The 19,214-nt window shown below is 40.1% G+C and overlaps 1 protein-coding gene across 8 annotated transcripts in view; it reads left to right on the forward strand.

The window, feature by feature from the left end:
* TANC2 (tetratricopeptide repeat, ankyrin repeat and coiled-coil containing 2) overlaps nucleotides 1-19,214 on the forward strand; it is a 702,178-nt gene that overhangs the window by 372,055 nt on the left and 310,909 nt on the right. Inside the window, exon 1 of one of the 8 annotated variants that reach the window (XM_043503356.1) lies at nucleotides 16,825-17,464. The exons of the other annotated variants lie outside the window; for them this stretch is intronic. The gene's annotated coding sequence lies outside the window, so the exon portion shown is untranslated. Of the gene's footprint in view, nucleotides 1-16,824; nucleotides 17,465-19,214 lie in introns of those variants that run through there. 8 annotated transcript variants of the gene reach the window in all.

Consider the following 19,214-nt stretch of genomic DNA (forward strand, 5'->3'; position numbering starts at 1 on the left):
AGATTAATGCCTAGTGTGGTTAGGAATGAGACCACCAAATTTATTTTCATTTCTAAAGCAAGATTTATAACCCAGATTGCTAAAATTGAAAAAGCAGTGTTTTAGCCCAATATACAATCTAGTCCTTAGATTGCTTTACATTTTATATTTACATATTTTGTGATGGGTAGATTAGAAGGTTAGCAGATTAACACTAGGAGGTCTAATATTCATATTTACGCTGGAGATGGATTGGAGACTTTCTTATTGGTAAAGAAGAGTCCTCAAAGTTCAAAACTGTCCTTAAGAAAAGCACTTCAGGGTGTTTTTGCTGTTTCTGTAAAAGAATGGATTGTAGCCAATTCCTTTGCCAAGTAACTCAGAGTTGCAGAAGACTGGTGAGGGTGGGAGAAGAGGAAGACGTAAATCACAAAAATAGTCTGCTGTGGGTGGAGTACAGATAGGTGAGCAGTATCCATATAAGGAGAATGTTTTATGAAGGGGGTTGTAAGAAAAAGGTGATAATATGGGTTGAATATACAGGAATAATTGTTAATGCTTACTTCTCTACGTACACCTTGACTGTACCTGGAATTCTTTTGCCTTATCTATAAAGGGAATATATGAAAATACATTTAGCAGACAGAGAACAACTGCTGTAGAAACGTACATGCTATGTTGTTGTAGCCGTGTGTGCCCCAGGATATTAGAGAGACAAAATGGGTGAGGTAATATCTTTTATTGACCCAAATTCTGTTGGTGAGAGACAAGCTTTTGAGCTACAAAGAGCTCTTCTTTAGTCTGAGAAAGGTAATAAGGGCTTGTCTACACTGGCACTTTACAGCGCTGCAACTTTCTCGCTCAGGGGTGTGAAAAAACACCCCCCCCAAGTGCTGCAAGTTTCAGCGCTGTAAAGCGCCATTGTAGACAGTGCACCAGCACTGGGAGCTACGCCCCTCATGGAGGTGGTTGTTTTAGAGTGCTGGGAGAGCTGTCCCAGCGCTGTGCCACAACTACATGTGCCACGTTAAAGCACTGCTGTGGCAGTGCTTTAACGTTGCCAGTGAAGACGTGCCCTAAGAGTGTCACCACTAAATGCAAGATCAAATTGATAGTTTAGCATAAAGGGTTAGTGCATATATGCTAAGGGACCCTACAAGTTGAATTGACAGGCACCAGAAAGTGCCACAGGAATGTGAGGTTAGGAATAACACAACTGGTCTAAGTATAGAGAGGGGTATCAGTGTGGGGGAAAATATTTTATAAGAAGCTTGATAAAGTCTGATACATATCTTGATTCATTATACTAACCATTAGCTACATCTAGATGAAAACAAGATTATGTAATTCCGAATAGTTAGGAGACGTCAAAAAATCAGTCTTTTTATCTATGTACTGTATTTTTAAGTACTGTTAAAAAGAAAGTTGTTTGACATTTTAAATTCTAGGAGAAAATTTTATGTTAGGTGTTGGTAAGTATACTAAGTATTGTGTAGTTAAAAAGTAGGTTGTAATTTTTAGGCAGTTACTGGGCTATATGTATTAACTTCGTAGCTGTTGCATTGCAAATTATTTAAGTTGTGTCTCTGGAATCTGAAACAATGTTTCCCATCATGGAACCATAGAGCTTTCCAATTTAACAGTATTTAAGTTACTGTTTTAATAGGAATACATTCATTTATAATGTAGAAGCTACATAGGTTGCATGGTAATTAGTGCTGGATGAGACCTCAAGAGTTACCTGTGTTAATCAGTCTGTTCTCAAAAAGTCTCCATTAGGGCCTGACACAAACCCCACTGAAGTCAAAGTGAAAGACTCCAGCTAAGCCTTGGAAAGGGGTAAATTCTTTGTATTATTATGTTAGTGATTAAAATTAAGTAACAATATTAATGTTGACAGTTTCCAATCCATCCATCTAAAGCCTCATGACTATGTGGTCTGTGTGCCTGTTTGTGGGTCAGATGACATAATATCCAGGGATTTCGCGGATGTGGGACAGCTGGCAGAATCCATATGAATTTTTGTTCGTCTTTCCTTCCCTTTAGGTTTACCAAGCAAGGACATGTAGAAAACATTCAGAGCTTATGTTGGGGAGCTTCTTAGGGGTTGGAGAGAGGAGGTGATGTGATGGCTCTCAGGCTCATCAGTAATTTCTCCCATCCCAAATTCATCTGTGCAGGGTTTTCCCCTTGTTTCATTCTTTTCATGGCAAAATTCAGCAGGGATTGTTTGTCCTCCAAAATCTAATCTAACTAATCTGTCTAGATTCTTATACTGCACTCATCAGTGTGGTTTTTCTGAGCTTTGATTATGCAGATTGATGGTTGCATAAGAATGTACATGAAATGGTTTTTATTTAGGAAAGATCTTGAGACATCTTCAGTAAATACAATTGCTGTTGTTTTTATTGTGTATGCTGCACAGCTGTGTTTTGAATACATAAGAGCTTTTGCAGTCAATGTGCAAGTAAATCCTGAAATTGCTAAAAAAAAAAAGTTGGTGTGTCTGTGTTGAAAAGAAAACAATGACTTTATTACGTATTGCTTACAACAGTACAGTATTAAGAATGTTTAGTTCATTTCCAAGAAGTCCTTCAGAATTGCATGTCTAAAAGAAATCTGTGTAGAAGGCCTGACCATTTTATAAAAATGGGTTTACAAAATGGTAGTTGAATTTTTAAGCATCCATTACTGTCATGCAATTTTACATCTTTTTGAGACTCTATATGGAAAAATAATTAGAAATTATTTGTTTTTAAAAAGAAGAATTTGTGATTCCAAAATTGGTGGGTCAGAGATCTTCCATACAAGTATCTCAAATGGTTTTACCTGAATGATTTTACTAAGACTTACAGCCACTGTGTGAAGTTGATGTTGTTCCTATTTTAGAGACAGGTAAACTGAGTCAGAATTTGTGCCTTGCCCAAGTAGTTGCAGCAAACCATAGCTAGAAATAGAGCCTAGGAGTTCTGACTCCTGATCCTCTGCCCTAACCCCCGGTAAACACACACGTCTTGATTATATACCTATTTAGAAGGTTTTATAGTCTGGAGTCTAAAGATGCACTTTTATTTCTATTTTGCCCTATCTATAATTTTAAACAAAAATCCAATGCATGACTCTCAGCTTAACAATAAACAACCCAGTATGCTCTCTCTTCCACCATGAGGCTAAACTGTGAGGTCCATACTTAGGTCCATACAGTCAAGGAATTATGATGTGATTGGAATAACAGACACTTGGTGGGATAACTCGCATGACTGGAGTACTGTCATGGATGGATATAAACTGTTCTGGAAGGACAGGCAGGGCAGAAAAGGTGGGGGAGTTGCACTGTATGTAAGAGAGCAGTAAGACTGCTCTGAGCTCCGGTATGAAATTGCAGAAAAACCTGAGCGTCTCTGGATTAAGTTTAGAAGTGTGAGCAACAAGGGTGGTGTCATGTGGGAGTCTGCTATAAATCACCAGACCAGGGGGATGAGGTAGATGAGGCTTTCTTCCGGCAACTCACGGAAGTTACTAGATCACAGGCCCTGGTTCTCATGGGAGACTTCAATCACTCATACCTGCTGGGAGAGCAATACAGCGGTACACAGACAATCCAAGAAGTTTTTGGAAAGTGTAGGGGACAATTTCCTGGTGCCAATGCTGGAGTAACCAACAAGGGGCAGAGCTCTTCATGACCTGCTGCTCACAAACAGGGAAGAATTCTTATGGGAAGCAAAAGTGGATGGGAACCTGAGAGGCAGTGACCATGAGATGGTCAAGTTCAGGATCCTGACACAAGGAAGAAAGGAGAGCAGCAGAATACGGTCCCTGGACTTCAGAGAAGCAGACTTTGACTCCCTCAGGAAACTGATGGGCAGGATCCCCTGGGAGAATAACATGAGGAGGAAAGGTGTCCAGGAGAGCTGGCTGTATTTTAAAGAATCCTTGTTGAGGTTACAGGAACAAACCATCTCAATGTGTAGAAAGAATAGTAAATATGGCAGGCGACCAGCTTGGCTTAACAGTGAAATCCTTGCTGATCTTAAACACAAAAAAGAAGCTTACAAGAAGTGGAAGATTGGGCAAATGACCAGGGAGGAGTATAAAAATATTGCTCAGGCGTGCAGGAGTGAAATCAGGAAGGCCAAATCACATTTGGAGTTGCAGCAGGCAAGAGATGTTAAGAGTAACAAGAAGGGTTTCTTCAGGTATGTTAGCAAAGAGAAGAAAGTCAAGGAAAGCTTGGGCCCCTTACTGAATGAGGGAGGCAACTTAGTGACAGAGGATGTGGAAAAAGCTAATGTACTCAATGCTTTTTTGCTTCTGTCTTCACGAACAAGGTCAGCTCCCAGACTACTGCACTGAGCAGCACAGCATGGGGAGGAGGTGACCAGCCCTCTGTGGAGAAACAAGTGGTTTGGGACTATTTAAAAAAACTGGACGAGCACAAGTCCATGGAGCCGGAAGCGCTGCATCCGAGAGTGCTAAAGGAGTTGGCGGATGTGATTGCTTAGGGGGAGATCCCGGACGACTGGAAAAAGGCTAATGTAGTGTCCATCTTTAAAAAAGGGAAGAAGGAGGATCTGGGGAACTACAGGCTAGTCAGCTTCACCTCAGTCCCTGGAAAAATCATGGAGCAGGTCCTCAAGGAATCAATTCTGAAGCACTTAGAGGAGAGGAAAGTGATCAGGAACAGTCAGCATGGATTCACCAAGGGCAAGTCATGCCTGACTAATCTAATTGCCTTCTATGATGAGATAACCGGCTCTGTGAATGAGGGGAAAGCAGTGGACGTGTTATTCCTTGACTTTAGCAAAGCTTTTGATATGGTCTCCCACAGTATTCTTGCCAGCAAGTTGAAGACGTATGGGCTGGATGAATGGACTATAAGGTGGATAGAAAGCTGGCTAGATTGTCGGGCTCAATGGGTAGTGATCAATGGCTCAATGTCTAGTTGGCAGCTGGTATCAAACGGAGTGCCCTAAGGGTTGGTCCTGGTGCCAGTTTTGTTCAATATCTTCATTAATGATCTGGAGGATGGCGTGGATTGCACCCTCAGCAAGTTTTCAGATGACACTAAACTGGGAGGAATGGTAGGTATGCTCGAGGGTAGGGATAGGATACAGAGGGACCTAGACAGATTAGAGGATTGGGCCAAAAGAAATCTGATGAGGTTCAAAAAGGACAAGTGCAGAGTCCAGCGGAGGGCAACAAAAATGATTAGGGGACTGGAACACATGCCTTATGAGGAGAGGCCAAGGGAACTGGGATTGTTTAGTCTGCAGAAAAGAATGGTGGGGGGGCGGGGAGTTGAAAGCTGCTTTCAACTTCCTGAAAGGGGGTTCCAAAGAGGATGGATCTAGACTGTTCTCAGTGATAGCGGTTGACAGAACAAGGAGTAATGGTCTCAAGTTGCAGTGGGGGAGGTTTAGATTGGATATTAGGAAAAACTTTTTCACTGGGAGCGTGGTGAAGCACTGGAATGCGTTATCTAGGGTGGTGGTGGAATCTCCTTCCTTAGAAGTTTTTAAGGACAGGCTTGACAGAGCCCTGGCTGGGATGATTCAGTTGGGGATTGGTCCTGCTTTGAGCAGGGGGTTGGACTAGATGATCTCCTGAGGTCCCTTCCAATCCTGATATTCTATGATTCTATGATTTTACTTATTAGTTAGTTACTCATGCAAATTACTGAGGAATTCAAAGAACATTTGCCTGGATAAAAGAATGAGTAAAAATGGAGTTAGGTAAGGGAATTTTGGCTCCTTGTACCCATGCTCTACTGTATATTGTTAGTTCATCCCCCCATGTTCCCCTGACCCCCCCCCCCCAAAAAAAAAATTAAATGTATAGGTGAGACTAGATTAGATGCGGGGAAAGAACATGTTTGGACTCTGAAAGATTGGTCAGATTTTCGAGATGGGACCTCTGTTAAGGTAGATCAGTTTTTGTCTTAACTGTCTCTACTCTGTATTTTGAAATGTGTGCTTCAATGAATAAATATGAGACTGGAAACTGTGCTACTAAATGTAATATGGGGACAGTACCTACACTAGCAGAAAGAATAACTAAATGGCTTAGTAGGTCTTTTCCAACTCTGATTTCTAAAAGTTCTTTGACTTCCTTGAGAAAACACATGAGACAAATAGCCTGGTGAATGTGGTTGAACATTAGCTGCGTAACGAATATAGGGCAGCTATTAAATTTTTGTTATTTTAATATTTTAAATCAATTCAGAGACTACAAACTTATAAATCAGTTTGTTGAAAGTATATAGGTAAAATTTTCAGAAATATCCAAGTGACTTAGGAGTTAAGTCCCTTTTTCAAAAGTGATGTAAGCACTTAGAATACTAAGTCTGACTGAAAGTCAATGTGCTTTTGAAATTTTTTACTCTGTGTTTTGGGAATATATGCATTGTCTTTATAGATGCATTTCACAAGGACTCATAAAAAACACAACCATTTATATTGACACTTTCAAGTTCCTGGCATTTTTGTGTGTCATAAGAAGCATGAATATATAGGCAATTAGTAATGCACCCCTGTTTCTAAAGAATGTTATATTTTTTAATCAGACATAGATATAACTACTAAAATAAATGACAGGAGGCTGTCCTATTAAACTGAGACAGTACTGATGGGAATATCAGTTGTGTTCTGAAAAGGGCTTTTTCCATAGGGTAATTATACATTTTCCTGTATGGGTGATGCAGAATATGGGAGGATAAAGAAATCATAATTGTAAGAACAAGGCTTGAAACATGAAGTTGGTTGGTTTGACCTGTCTAGTGTCACATGTCACTGAAGCCAATTGCAGTTTACTTCTTTTGTTTGTACATTGCCCATTCATTCTTTTATTACAGAAGATATTGGTGCCTTCTTCTATAGAATTCAGTTTTCCATTCTCTTGTTTTTTGAGAGATGGTTTGGGTATCTTTTCTTATCTAGCAGTGTGTGACACAAAGCTGTTTACATTTATTAATTTTTATATAGACATTGCTATGATGTGATTTGCCCTATTCAGCCATACTGTCAACAATGAAAAAGAAAATCTTTTTAAAAAAATGGCTAATTGGCCAGATTGTGATCTCAGTTACAATTATGTAAATTCCTTGATTTCAGTGAAGTTTCCCTAATTTAATATACACCAGCTACAATATATTATCAATATGTGTTAAGATTGCTAACACTTTTTATTAAACTCTATTGCCATTTGCTTATAACTTTGCCAAAATGTAGCCCTTCAGGCTAGAATTGTTAACATTTGATATTTGCCTTATAGTAAGGCTGGGATCTTTTGGAAAAAATAGTATGCAATTGTATAATTAAAGACTGATAATGTATGTGCACCAGGAGATAGAACTGAGCTTACACAGGCTAGCTTAATTCTTGAATTTCCTAACTTCAGATTGGTTCACTTTACAGCCTTAGTCCATGTTTTAATAGGCTTTTTTGTAGTTCGCATGTGTTTACATATATGTATACAATATATACAGTATATCATTACATGTTTTAACTGTCCTGACCTTAAACTTTTGTGTGGTGGTAAAACCTACAAAAACTTAGGCTATGTCTACACTACAGAGTTTTATTGAATAAAGTGATGCTGCTTTAACTAAACCGCTTTAATTAAACTGCTGTTGCATGTCCACACTATGCTCCTTGTGTCAGCAGAGTGCATCCACACAAGCAGCTCTTGCAACGACACAGAGAGCAGTGCACTGTGGGCAGCTATCCCACTGTGCAGCTTGCTGCAGGGTGCGTTGGGAAAGGTTTGCAATGACTTATGGGTAGGACCCCACCAAATTCACAGTCCATTTTGGTAAATTTCATCATCATAGGATTTTTAAATCTTAAATTACACGGTTTCCGATATTTAAAGCTGAAATTTCATGGTATTGTAAATGTGGGGGTCCCAACCCAAAAGGGAGCTATGGGAGGGCTGTAAGGCTATTGTAGGGGGGTTGCAATATTGCCACCCTTACTTCTGCGCTGCTGCTGGCGGTAATGCTGCCTTCAGAGCTGGTCTCCCAGCCAGCAGCCGCAGAGCTTCCTGCAGCTGGGAGAGGTTCACTGAGATGAGTCTGACCTGGCCCGGGAGCAGTCTATGCTGGGAAGAGGAAGTTCCATCCCTCCCCAGCCCAGCCAGGAGTAGCAGCTGGAGCCTGGTGCGCACGGTAAGAGTCCCAAGACCTTCAGCTCTGAAGGCAGCACAGAAGTATGGGTGGCAATATCGCGACCCTCCTACAATAGCCACTTTTCACAGGGGAGACCACATTTCATGGGAGAGACCAGATTTCATAGCCTGGGCCATGTTTTCCACGGCTGTGAATTTGGTAGGGCCTTACTCATGGAGCAGGTACAGCATCACATGATGCAGGTTTCTCAATCCCATCTTTCCATGAGCATCCTACTAGATTATCAGATGCTTTTCAACTGAAGTGGGGAGGGAAGAGGGGAGAGTGTGTGTGTGGGGGGGGGAGAGACAGAGACTAGTGTGTGTTGGGGGAGTGTCTGAGAGTGTGGGGGGAGTGTGTATGTGAGAAAGACAGTGTGTGTGTTGGGGGAGAGAGACTGTGTTGGCATGCTGTCTCTTTAAGTTAAGACAGTGGCCAGAAGCAACCGGTCTTGAGGCAGGGGAAGGGGACCCCCCATCAGCCACCACCTCCATCCCTGGCTCTGAACAGTACAGCAGTTCCCCCTCCCACCTCCACTCCACACAGCAGCAGCCTGCCTGCCACTGTGTTCCTAGTGTGGGGGAAGAGTAGGATTCTGAGTTAATGATTTGCTGCTGGAGCAGAGCGGCATGCTCAGCTGTCAGAACTTCCCGGAGCTTTGAAGGGGAGGGGTGCATGCCTGCGTAGCTGTATGCAGTGCAGCTGAGTTCAAAACAGTGAGCAGAGCGGTGATGGTGGGCATTGTGGGATACTGCGGGAGGCCAGTGATGGTGACATAATGAACGGCAACATCTAATTCTACACTGATGCTTTGTCGCTTTAACTTTTCTGCAAGAAGCTTTATGCCTCTCGTCAAGATGGTTTTATTTTGTCAGCAAAACAGGAGAGTTTTCCCAACAAAAGTAGCATTGTAGTGTGTACATCGCCACTGTTTTGTTGGCAAAAGCTCCTTTTTGCTGAGAAAACTGTGTAGTTCAGACAAGGTCTTAGAATCTTTTGGAAGCTGTTCTAAAGAAAGGTGAGGCTAACAAGCTAAAAACTGCCTTTCACAAAATGAAGGAGGGTACCATGTAATAATATTACTGAGTTTGGTTTAAAAATAGCTTGGATAAAAATAGTTAAACTGACATAGATATGATTGGTCACAGAAAAATCAGGTACTTTAAAATACTTCACCGGGGTACTTAATTAGTTGAGAGTATTTGAAAAAAGTATATTGGAAAATGGGCAAATATTGGTGAATAATGATACTTGACAGAGACAGAATATATAAAATACTTCAAACAAAGAAGGATTGCCATATTTTTTTTTAAATAATTGGTATGTTTCTGTAGTTAGTCTTCGGCCCCTAGTGCATTTTGTGTCCCGTTTGTATTGATAGTTAATTTTAAATTATAAGCTACTTGTGGAAGAGGCCATTTCTTGCTCCATGTTTTGTTCAACAGCAATGATATTGATGGCACTCAGCATGTAATAACAGTGATACAGATATTCTCCTTGATGTGACAGGAGCAGTTTGAATAGATGTTAAGGGCAAGAGAGGTGATCAGATGAATCCTGCTTGTTGCTGTTAATATATATGAACTATAACAGAGCCAGACAGCTGGAGTTTGATTCTTGAAGATACTTTGTTGATTGGGAATAACATGTATACCAAAAATAAGGAGGGGAACATATTTCTAAAGAGTAGTGCCGGGTCTAAATAGTAGTATGCAATTGCACACTATTTTCTTATGCATTTTTTAGAATATGTGCCCTTTCAGAAATTATTTTGTATTTGATCCTAGGGAGAGTCAAGATAGATGCAGTAAGTAAGATTGAAACTGCTAAGAATATAGTCTGACAAGATGTAGTCATTACACACTGTATTTGAGGTAGCCCACAGAAAGTATTTAAAAGTACAATTATTGAGGAAACAATACAAAACTGAGGAAATGAAAAATGCCTTAAGTAATTTGAATATTATTATATATGGAGGAAATTATTATAGGAAAACCAAAAATATCTTAGAAATTACTGACTATACTACCATAAAAATCAGAGAAAACCATGAGAGGAACAAATGTGACTAATGTCAGGATGTAAAGACTAATATAATAATAATAATAAAAAAAGACTTAAATATTTATGTAACCCTTCTGCCCGTCAGAGTTGGTAGCAACAAGGGCCAGGTTCAATATCTAGGGGTTCCATTCCAATAACACAATGCAAAACCGGCTCGAGCCCCCACCCAGTGATCTGGGATAAATATATACCACCCCAGCTGGGCACCTCCAAGAGGCAATACTTCCCCTCTCGCAAGCACAGAGTCTAAGTGTAGCAAAAAGCCTTTTAATAACAGAGAGAAACAATGTGGCATTATGTTGGGGAAACACCACCAACAGGATTCATAACACAACCCATGAGCAAAAAACCCACCCCAAGCAAATTGGGGCGTGTCCTTTCCCTTTGGTTCTTGAATCCAGCAACCCAAAATCTCCCAAAGTCCGACGACCCAAAAGTCTCTGTCCCTGGTCAGGGCAGCCCCAAAGTTCAAAAGTTTATCTGCAATGTTTTACCTCCCAACCTGGGTGGAGATGGGGGTGTGTGTTAATGTGCACCTTACATGGTCCAAAGCTGATTGCCCTATCAAGTTCCACTGTCCTTGATTCACAGAATCAGGATAGTAAGAATTTATTCCTGCCCCAATAACAGAGAAACTGGGGCTCCTATAGCAGCCAAAGTGACCATCTAGGCAGGGTGCGTGTGCCTATGCAAATGAGATCAGCCCCTGAAGTTCTTTTCCACAACCCACCATGATTTGCCACCAGATGTGAGGGTAAGAGCTCATCCTGACTCTGCTTACATTTATATAACCAGTACAAAGGAATATTTGGAAGATTATAACACAAACAGGCAAACTGAAAGGATAATTAGATAAGCAAAAAAGAAATACTGATTTAATAGACTAAAGGGATCTTCAAAGAACACAAATCCAAATCTTCATCCCTTGGTACTGGGAGCTCCACAAAGTCTTTTGCCCTTCTTGGGGCACAGGCCTCTCTCCAGTTACTCTCTGTGACCATGAACTTTTCTCCTTGTGTTAAAGATTTATTCTTCTTGCTTTCAGGGGTCCATCCACAAATAGCTCTTTGCCCCTTGGTTGAAAGAGTTGCAGCATACCACCTCAAGGTGGCACTGCAGAGACATAGTGAAGTCTGTGCTCTCACTTGCCTGGCCGCTTCAGCCCGGATTTTGGGCCCTTGAGTGTGAAGCAGCTACCCACTCTTGTCTCGCACATTCTCTTCACCATTTCCTCAGTGCTGCTTCCTAGATTGGCTTACCCCTAAGTCCTCCACTCCAGCCTTTCTTCAACACAGCCCCTTTCAGTCTCCTTCTCTAGCTGTTTCTGAGTTGGGAACTTCCCAAAGATCATGCCCAAACTTTGGTCACCACAGAGGCCCATCGGTAGTAGCTTTTCTCTCCGCTTACTGAAAAAAGTAGCTTGCCTTTATACAGCTTTGTTTCCCAGAAGGCCTTGTTCTCACTTCTGTAACACCAATGGTGCCTGAACTACAGGTTCCACAATTCCATTCATCTGATAGAAAACCAGTCACAGGCCAAAACTGGGAACTGAATCCCCATAAAAGCCAAGCTCATCCTGTGACAGTCTATTAGAATATTTCCACTTTTTAATATTTGTTTACTATATGTTTGAAGAACAAACATGAAAAATTTTGTTTTTCAGTAGAGAACACTTCAAAATGACCCAATGAAACAAAAAAAATCCTCTGGTAGCAGCTGAGCCTGGCTCAGGGTAGGAGCTACTGCCTGGGGCATCCTACAGTCATTTATTTCTCCTCCAGCAGTTCTGGGCTCCCAAAATGACATGCTCTTACAGCTTTCCCTTGCTTCCCCATCAGAAAGTCATTTTTCTGTGGGCAACCAAAGAAATCTACAGGGGACATGAATTCTGCATTTGCTTTACGCTTCCCTGATCAGAATTACTGCTCTCTCCCTTGTCCTCCCCTGCATGGGTACTTGCAGATATTCTTCTAGAGATGATGATTCTGCTACCTTGAACCACCCTCAGAGCTCACTGTCTCTTAGAGCTCCAAATTTTCTCCATACTAGTAGGCCAGATATCCCTTCTGTGCTGCCTGAGGACCACGGGTCCCCCTCAGAGCATAGGAAAGCAGGAACATTGTGCTGCCAAAATGATGCGGATCTTTCCCAGTCTGGAATATTTTGTCCTTTCTTCTCCAGGTTCTCGACCTTCAAACAAGGCACAATGGGAATTTTTGCCAGTGTGGGATTTTTGGATTATTTGCGGAGAGGTCCTTTACCAAGATGCCTGGTGAGATTGGGCGTTGGTCAGGGATTCTTCTCCCTTCATTCTTCATTGTAATAGGAGAAGCTGCAGGAATAGCGCGTCTGTGGCTTTTCTGTGATAGATGTCATTTTTCTAGCACCTGGTCCAAGTTCAGATCTGTTTCACCTAGTTCTGGTTATTCGAGCTGTTGAGAGACAAATGAGCCCTCTGCTTAAATGAGGACAGAATTAAACAGTTTAGCCAAGGAAATCACAAACCATCAATAGGTGCTGACTGTTTACTAAAGCAGGTATCACAAAGAATTCAAACTACCTCTGTCCAGAAAGTATTTCTTCCCTTTCTTCATCATATCAGACCCAAGAAAAAACAAGGAGTTAATGGCAGCTCTGCAGCACCTGTGATATATTCCAACAATGAAGCCACTCCCTGATACAGAAAAACACCAAAATACCAGTCTTCTGTCTCGTAAAGTTTAGGAGAATGCCCAAACGACTGAAGGCTTTCACGGGATTCAAGTGGGAAATCATAAGAAGCATCATAGCAGGGGGAGTAGCAGATGGCTTTCTCGTGAGCGGCTGATGTTAAAGATGAGATGGCTGTCTCCAAACACCTTTAAACAGCTCCAAACACCTTTAAAGAAGACATACCTGAACTCTTTACTGGAACCAGATTACTCATCTTTGCCCTGATGTCTTTTGTTGGTGCTTTGAGTCATCTTCAGAGTTCTTATAATGGTAGTTGTTGCTGTTGCCAGTGACATATTTTTGCAGGTAACGTGGCTAAGTGGATCTATGCCTATAGTAAAAAGGTGTATCTTGCTGCAGAGTTTCTGTGTCCCTTAGGGACCAGAGCTCAGTTAGCCTGAGGCTTGGCAATTTCTTGGCTGAGATAGGATCACATTCAGAGTTGTAAATCTTCCAGGTAGCCACAGATTTACAGATAAGGAACTAAAAGAAAAGGAGTACTTGTGGCACCTTAGAGACTAACAAATTTATTAGAGCATAAGCTTTCGTGAGCTACAGCTCACTTCATCGGATGCATCCGATGAAGTGAGCTGTAGCTCACGAAAGCTTATGCTCTAATAAATTTGTTAGTCTCTAAGGTGCCACAAGTACTCCTTTTCTTTTTGCGAATACAGACTAACACGGCTGCTACTCTGAAACCTGAGATAAGGAACTAAATTTCATTTAAGGAGGAAATCAACACACAAATAATTCCATATATTCACCACTTTGAATGAAATAGCTCTATCTGCATTCTCTCAAATCCTGACCAAGAATTTCCCACGATCTTAAAGTGGCTGTTGAAGGGGGAGGGTTTGCGGAGTTGCCTTGTGGTTGGAGGTTGGGTTTGCGGAGGGCTTGCCTTGTGTGGGGGATGGATGCCAGTTTTTTTGCATTTCAAAGGTGGTAACTCAGCAGATAAATAATGTTCTTGTATACAGAATTTCATGAAGATCTACCCTATTTCAAAATGGCTGATATCTCCCAGTGGGAGTGAGGCCATGGTCTGCCCTTAGCTATTTCTTGCAGTATTCCTCTTCACTTCCTGGCAGTATAGGCATCTTTCCTGAGGACAGTTTGACTTCAGTCCCTCTTAGGGTTGCCAATTTTGTTTGGACGTATTCCTGGAGGTTTCATCACATGACATAATCTTTAATTAAAGATTAATCTTGAATTCTTGGAGACTCCAGGGCAATCCTGGAAGGTTGGCAGCCGTAGTTTCTCTGGACACAATAGGCCATTTTGAAAGAGGGCACCTTAACTGAAGGCTACGTGTAGCCTCAGTCTCTTTGAGAACAATAGGAGATGGTGGCCATTTTGAAAGAGGGCAGAACTCTATTTCTCTGATGAAGATTTTATGCACTAGCCACTACTAACAGGTAAATGTTCAGTTATGAAAAAAACTGAAAACATGACCATTAATCTAAACTCAGTTTAACTGTTCAGTATGTTTTGTATTATACCACTCTGGAGAAGAACAAAGTAGCCAAAGCGTACTAGTGAATCTGGTCATCTGAGTTATAATATCAATCTTAAGTAATTTTTAGAATTTTCTCTCTTAAAATCATTAGAAATATTATACAGTCGAGTTCTCTGAGTTTCTTGTTTAGTGTTCATGTGTGGAATGTTTCTAATTAAAGAAAGAAAGACAAAGAATTCTCAGGTACAAGCTACATTTAAGATGGAATTAACAATGAGTGTGTATCATATTTTGAGCACAGTGCTTAAGATTATTATAATATTATAGAGGCAAAATATCATATTGCCTCTTCATAAATCCATGGTACGCCCACACCTTGAATTCTGCACGTAGATGTGGTACCCCATCTCAAAAATGATATATTGGAATTGGAAAAGGTTCAGAAAAGGGCAACAAAAATGATTAGGGGTATACAACGGCTTCCATATGAGGAGAGATTAATAAGACTGGGACTTTTCAGCTTCGAAAAGAGATGACGGGGGGGGGGGGGATATGATAGAGGTCCATAAAATCATGAGTGGTATAGAGAAAGTAAATAAGAAATTGTTATGTGGTTTGAGTATTGACCTGCTAAACCCAGGGTTGTGAGTTCAATCCTTGAGGGGGCCATTTAGGGACAAATGGGGGCAAAAATTGGGGATTGGTCCTGCTTTGAGCAGGGAGTTGGACTAGATGACCTCCTGAGGTCCCTTCCAACCCTAATATTCTATGAAACAAGGGGCCACCAAATGAAATTAATAGGTAGCAGGTTTAAAACAAACACAAGAAAGTATTTTTTCACGCAACGCACGGTCAACTTCTGGAACTCCTTGCCAGAGGGTGTTGTGAAGGCTAATACTGTAAGTGGGTTTAAAAGGGAGCTAGATAGATTTATGGAAGATAGGTCCATCAATGGCTATTACCCAGGATGTATAGGGATGGTATCCCTAGCCCCTGTTTGCTGGAAACTAGGATTGGGTGACAGGACATGGATCACTTGATGATTACCTGTCTGTTCATTCCCTTTGGGGCACCTGCCATTGGCCACTATCAGAGGACAGGATACTGGGCTTGATGGACCTTTGGTCTGACCCAGTATGGCCGTTCTTATGTTCTTATTATTCCAAAACCAAGCATTAACTTTGCTTTGTAGTGACACCATGAAGGAGAAAACTTTAAAAAAAATAATGATTTTAAAAATCAGTTTAATCTAAACTGGGACCATAAACACTCTTGAATGTGATGTTTGAAAAAAAAAAAACCCTAATAATTCCTCGGGGGCAGGGGAGGAGGGTGTAATGAAAGGGTGTGTTTGTATGTGGAACAAGGAAGCAGAAATTCCCCTAACATGCTAGAAGAATTTTAAGCTGCTTTTTTTTTAATTTGGGATGTAGGCCTAAATTACTTAATAAAGACAATCAATAATGCTGATTCCTAATAAGCTAGTCTCTCATCTCAAGCCATACTTTGAGAGAATGTGAGCTCACAAATTAGTGGCCAATAAGGTACAACAGGGTAAATAATAGAAACACTTGAAGATTTTTTAATGATAGAGGCACTGTTCCACCCACTCCCCCCACCCACGCACAAACAGAATAGTGCTTAAAGATGTACAGTTTTAATAATTGTTATTTTGTTTGTGGTTATGGTATTTATATATTTGGAGACATGTACAAGTGTGAAAGAAATTTCATACATTAACAGTTTTGAGAAATTTTCCCGATTGTGACAGTATGGAATGTAACCCTTTTTCTGGTGTACAGTTTATTATGTAACTATACATATGGGTTGGTTTTTGCTGCAATGTCTGTGTCTTATTGGAACCTGGATGCTTTACAATGCTGCCAGCCTTCATTGCACAACAGTGGCTGATTTACAGGTTGTCCTGAGGACCTTTTCTGCCTATGTAAGGAGTGGCTGTATCTCTAACCATTGCCACTGTTGCTCTGTCAGTCAGCCAGCTGATGGTGCTGCAGTTTGGTTAATCCAATGCCTACTTTCATAAAGGCTACCTGCATGAAGCTACATAGCATCTGAGGTCTTATTCTTTTCTGCAGTTCTTGTCTGACAGGTTCCTCAGGTTATAGCCAAACATGTCACTCTTTTTTGCTTAACCATTCCAAGCAGAATCTTTGGAATAAGAACAAAAGCACATTCATTTACGTTGTGTTTTGGTGCAGTATTCCCAATACAAATGTTTCCTCAGTTGTTGTGATTGTGTATGTGACTATTTGTTATGACCGCTCAAATCTAAACAATGAAAACTGTACACAAGCCTATGAGAGAGGATGCTGCAGCTTTAAAGCATTGAAGGCTAACAGCGTTTTAGTAGAAAATGTTCCCGGAATCCATGTCACAACTCCTTATATGGTGCTGCTTTTTTCCTCTTAGTTGCCATGACAACAGCAGCACTGCACCATTCATCAGCTCCGGACCTGGGCTGCATTGCTAGCCTTTCGTGTTACTCCTGAATGTTAAGGAGGACATCAGTGAATCATTCACTCTGATATACTGCGCCATTATTTACCTGTTCCTTCAGCAATGTGCTATAACAAAAAGGCAAATTTAACTGCGCCATAGAGAGAGAGTGTGTAAAAATACTTCATTTTTCCCCAAAGGAGGCATACAGTCTACATATGCTGCGGCGTTCTGGAAAGAAAAGCTGTTTAATGTTGAGAGACTTAATGAAGAGAGAGCTTAGTGTCTGTGTAAGCTTTTCTGAAATCATCCTTGAATCTGCTCCTTTGGGGACCCAGAAGATGCAAAAGTGATGTTTGTTAGGGACAGCAAGTGCCTTAGGGAGATTGCTGTTGTGCTTTTGCGACCAAGCTTTGACATCAGCTGCAGGAGATGTCACCTGTAACATCACACTGACGCTCTGAGTAGCAATGTGGAGCTAGCTCTAGGGACAGTGCGAGGTTTGGACCAGAGGAGGATTTTTACTGAAGTGCTGCTCTCGTGACATTACCTATGAACTAACAGGCATTTCGACTTAATGGTGAAAAGACTTCATGCTACTGACTGATGGGGAGGAAAAACAAAACTTTGTGAGTATGTGCAGTGGACAATTTTGTGTCTTGCATGGACTCTGATTTAAAATTATATAAGCCTTTTTAGGCCTAATTTAAACTGTAGAAAAATCAATGCAGAGTAAGGGTTTCTGACACTTGTAGTATACAAGGAAGCCTTTAGGAGACTGCTCTCACATGAATCAGATGTTATGTTTTAATTATTATTCCTTTGGTTACCTGTTACAAAACTTACATAATGTGTTCTCTTTCCTTGCAAATAATTGCTATATTTCTTACATAATATGTATTGCAATGGAAAAAATCCAGTGTTTTATTATGTATCTTTATTATGTAGAGGAGTTACAAGTAACTGTTTTTTTGTTTAAATAGTATGACCATTGAAGGTCATAGCAGTTATCGTAGTCAGACTGTGATACCAAAATAGTGTTTTTGCTATGTATTGCAAAACCCTTTGAAACCAGATGTTATTTATGAGTGGATTAGGGAACCTTCAGCCACATATATTTGAGTAAAAAGACAATATATATGATCCTAACAAATAAAATGGGAATTTTAAGTCAGTGCCACTGGCAAAAATAGGAGTATTTACAAAATATGTTTAAAAGATAAAAATACAAAGAAGTGTCATTCTGGGACATGATATCCATGTGACATACAATTTATGAGGGGGGTCTTGATTAAAATACGTAATGTCATTTTAGACATTTGTTCCACTCAAATATTGTTTGTAACATGGATGTTATAAATAACATTTTGAATTATTTTTCTTTTTTAAATTATTATTTAAATACTCCCATTTTTGCCAGTGACATTGACTTAAAATTTTAATTTTTATGTGGGAGTAGAGATAGGATTAGAAGCCCACCCTCTCTTGCGTTTCTAAACTACACAGCAATTACAAGAATTGAATTTTCTGAAAAGTATCTAATTAGATTAAATTTTTTAAAAATACATATTTTCCATTTAATTTTTCTGTTAGGTTGTAAGCCATGTTGAGACTTGAGACTTGAGCTATGATCTCCCTTAAAAAAAAAATCATTTTGTCTGGGCTTTGGCATCAGCACTTTACGAGTAGCCTCTATTCCTGACTTGAACTGCTGTTGTTTAATTTCGTATTGTTTCCAAGAATGCAGGCTGCTGAGATGTAGCATAATCTTTCATTTACATAATTCTGTTGGAATTTTTTTGTATTGTGCAATTTTTTACTGGGTGATTTCTGATGTTTCATTCATTTTTGTGTATCTCCTGATTTGATTTGCCAAATGTGTAAATCGACAGATAGATATTGAGAGTTTTTAAAAATACAACAGATGTAAGTGTGTGTGTATACACACACACTTTTGTTTTAGCATGCTTGCATTCTTCTCCATTTTGAAGGGGTTCATAAATTACTTGTCTAAATTTTCGGCATTCTGAAATTGGCCACACCATTTCTAAAAATTAAATATTATATATACATTTTTGGAACTAATTACTTAAGTCAACTCAATTTTTCTTTAATTAAAGACGTACCAAACCCATAACATTTCAGATTATTTTAGAAGTGCTGTTTTATACAGCAAGCCAGTAAATCATAATGTGAATGAAGCTTTATAAATAAAAAAAAAAAGGAAAAATAGAAATGGCAAATTAGTGATTTGAAATATTTAACAATTTTTAATACATGTTATTCCAAAATGCTGTTTACAAACTAAAGACTCTTCTCTCAATATGTGGGCATCATTTTTGACTCATAGCTACCCAGCATATTGACAGAATAGGGCCC

The sequence above is a fragment of the Dermochelys coriacea genome, chromosome 27 (genome assembly GCF_009764565.3).
Source record: "Dermochelys coriacea isolate rDerCor1 chromosome 27, rDerCor1.pri.v4, whole genome shotgun sequence".
Lineage (NCBI taxonomy): Eukaryota > Metazoa > Chordata > Testudines > Dermochelyidae > Dermochelys > Dermochelys coriacea.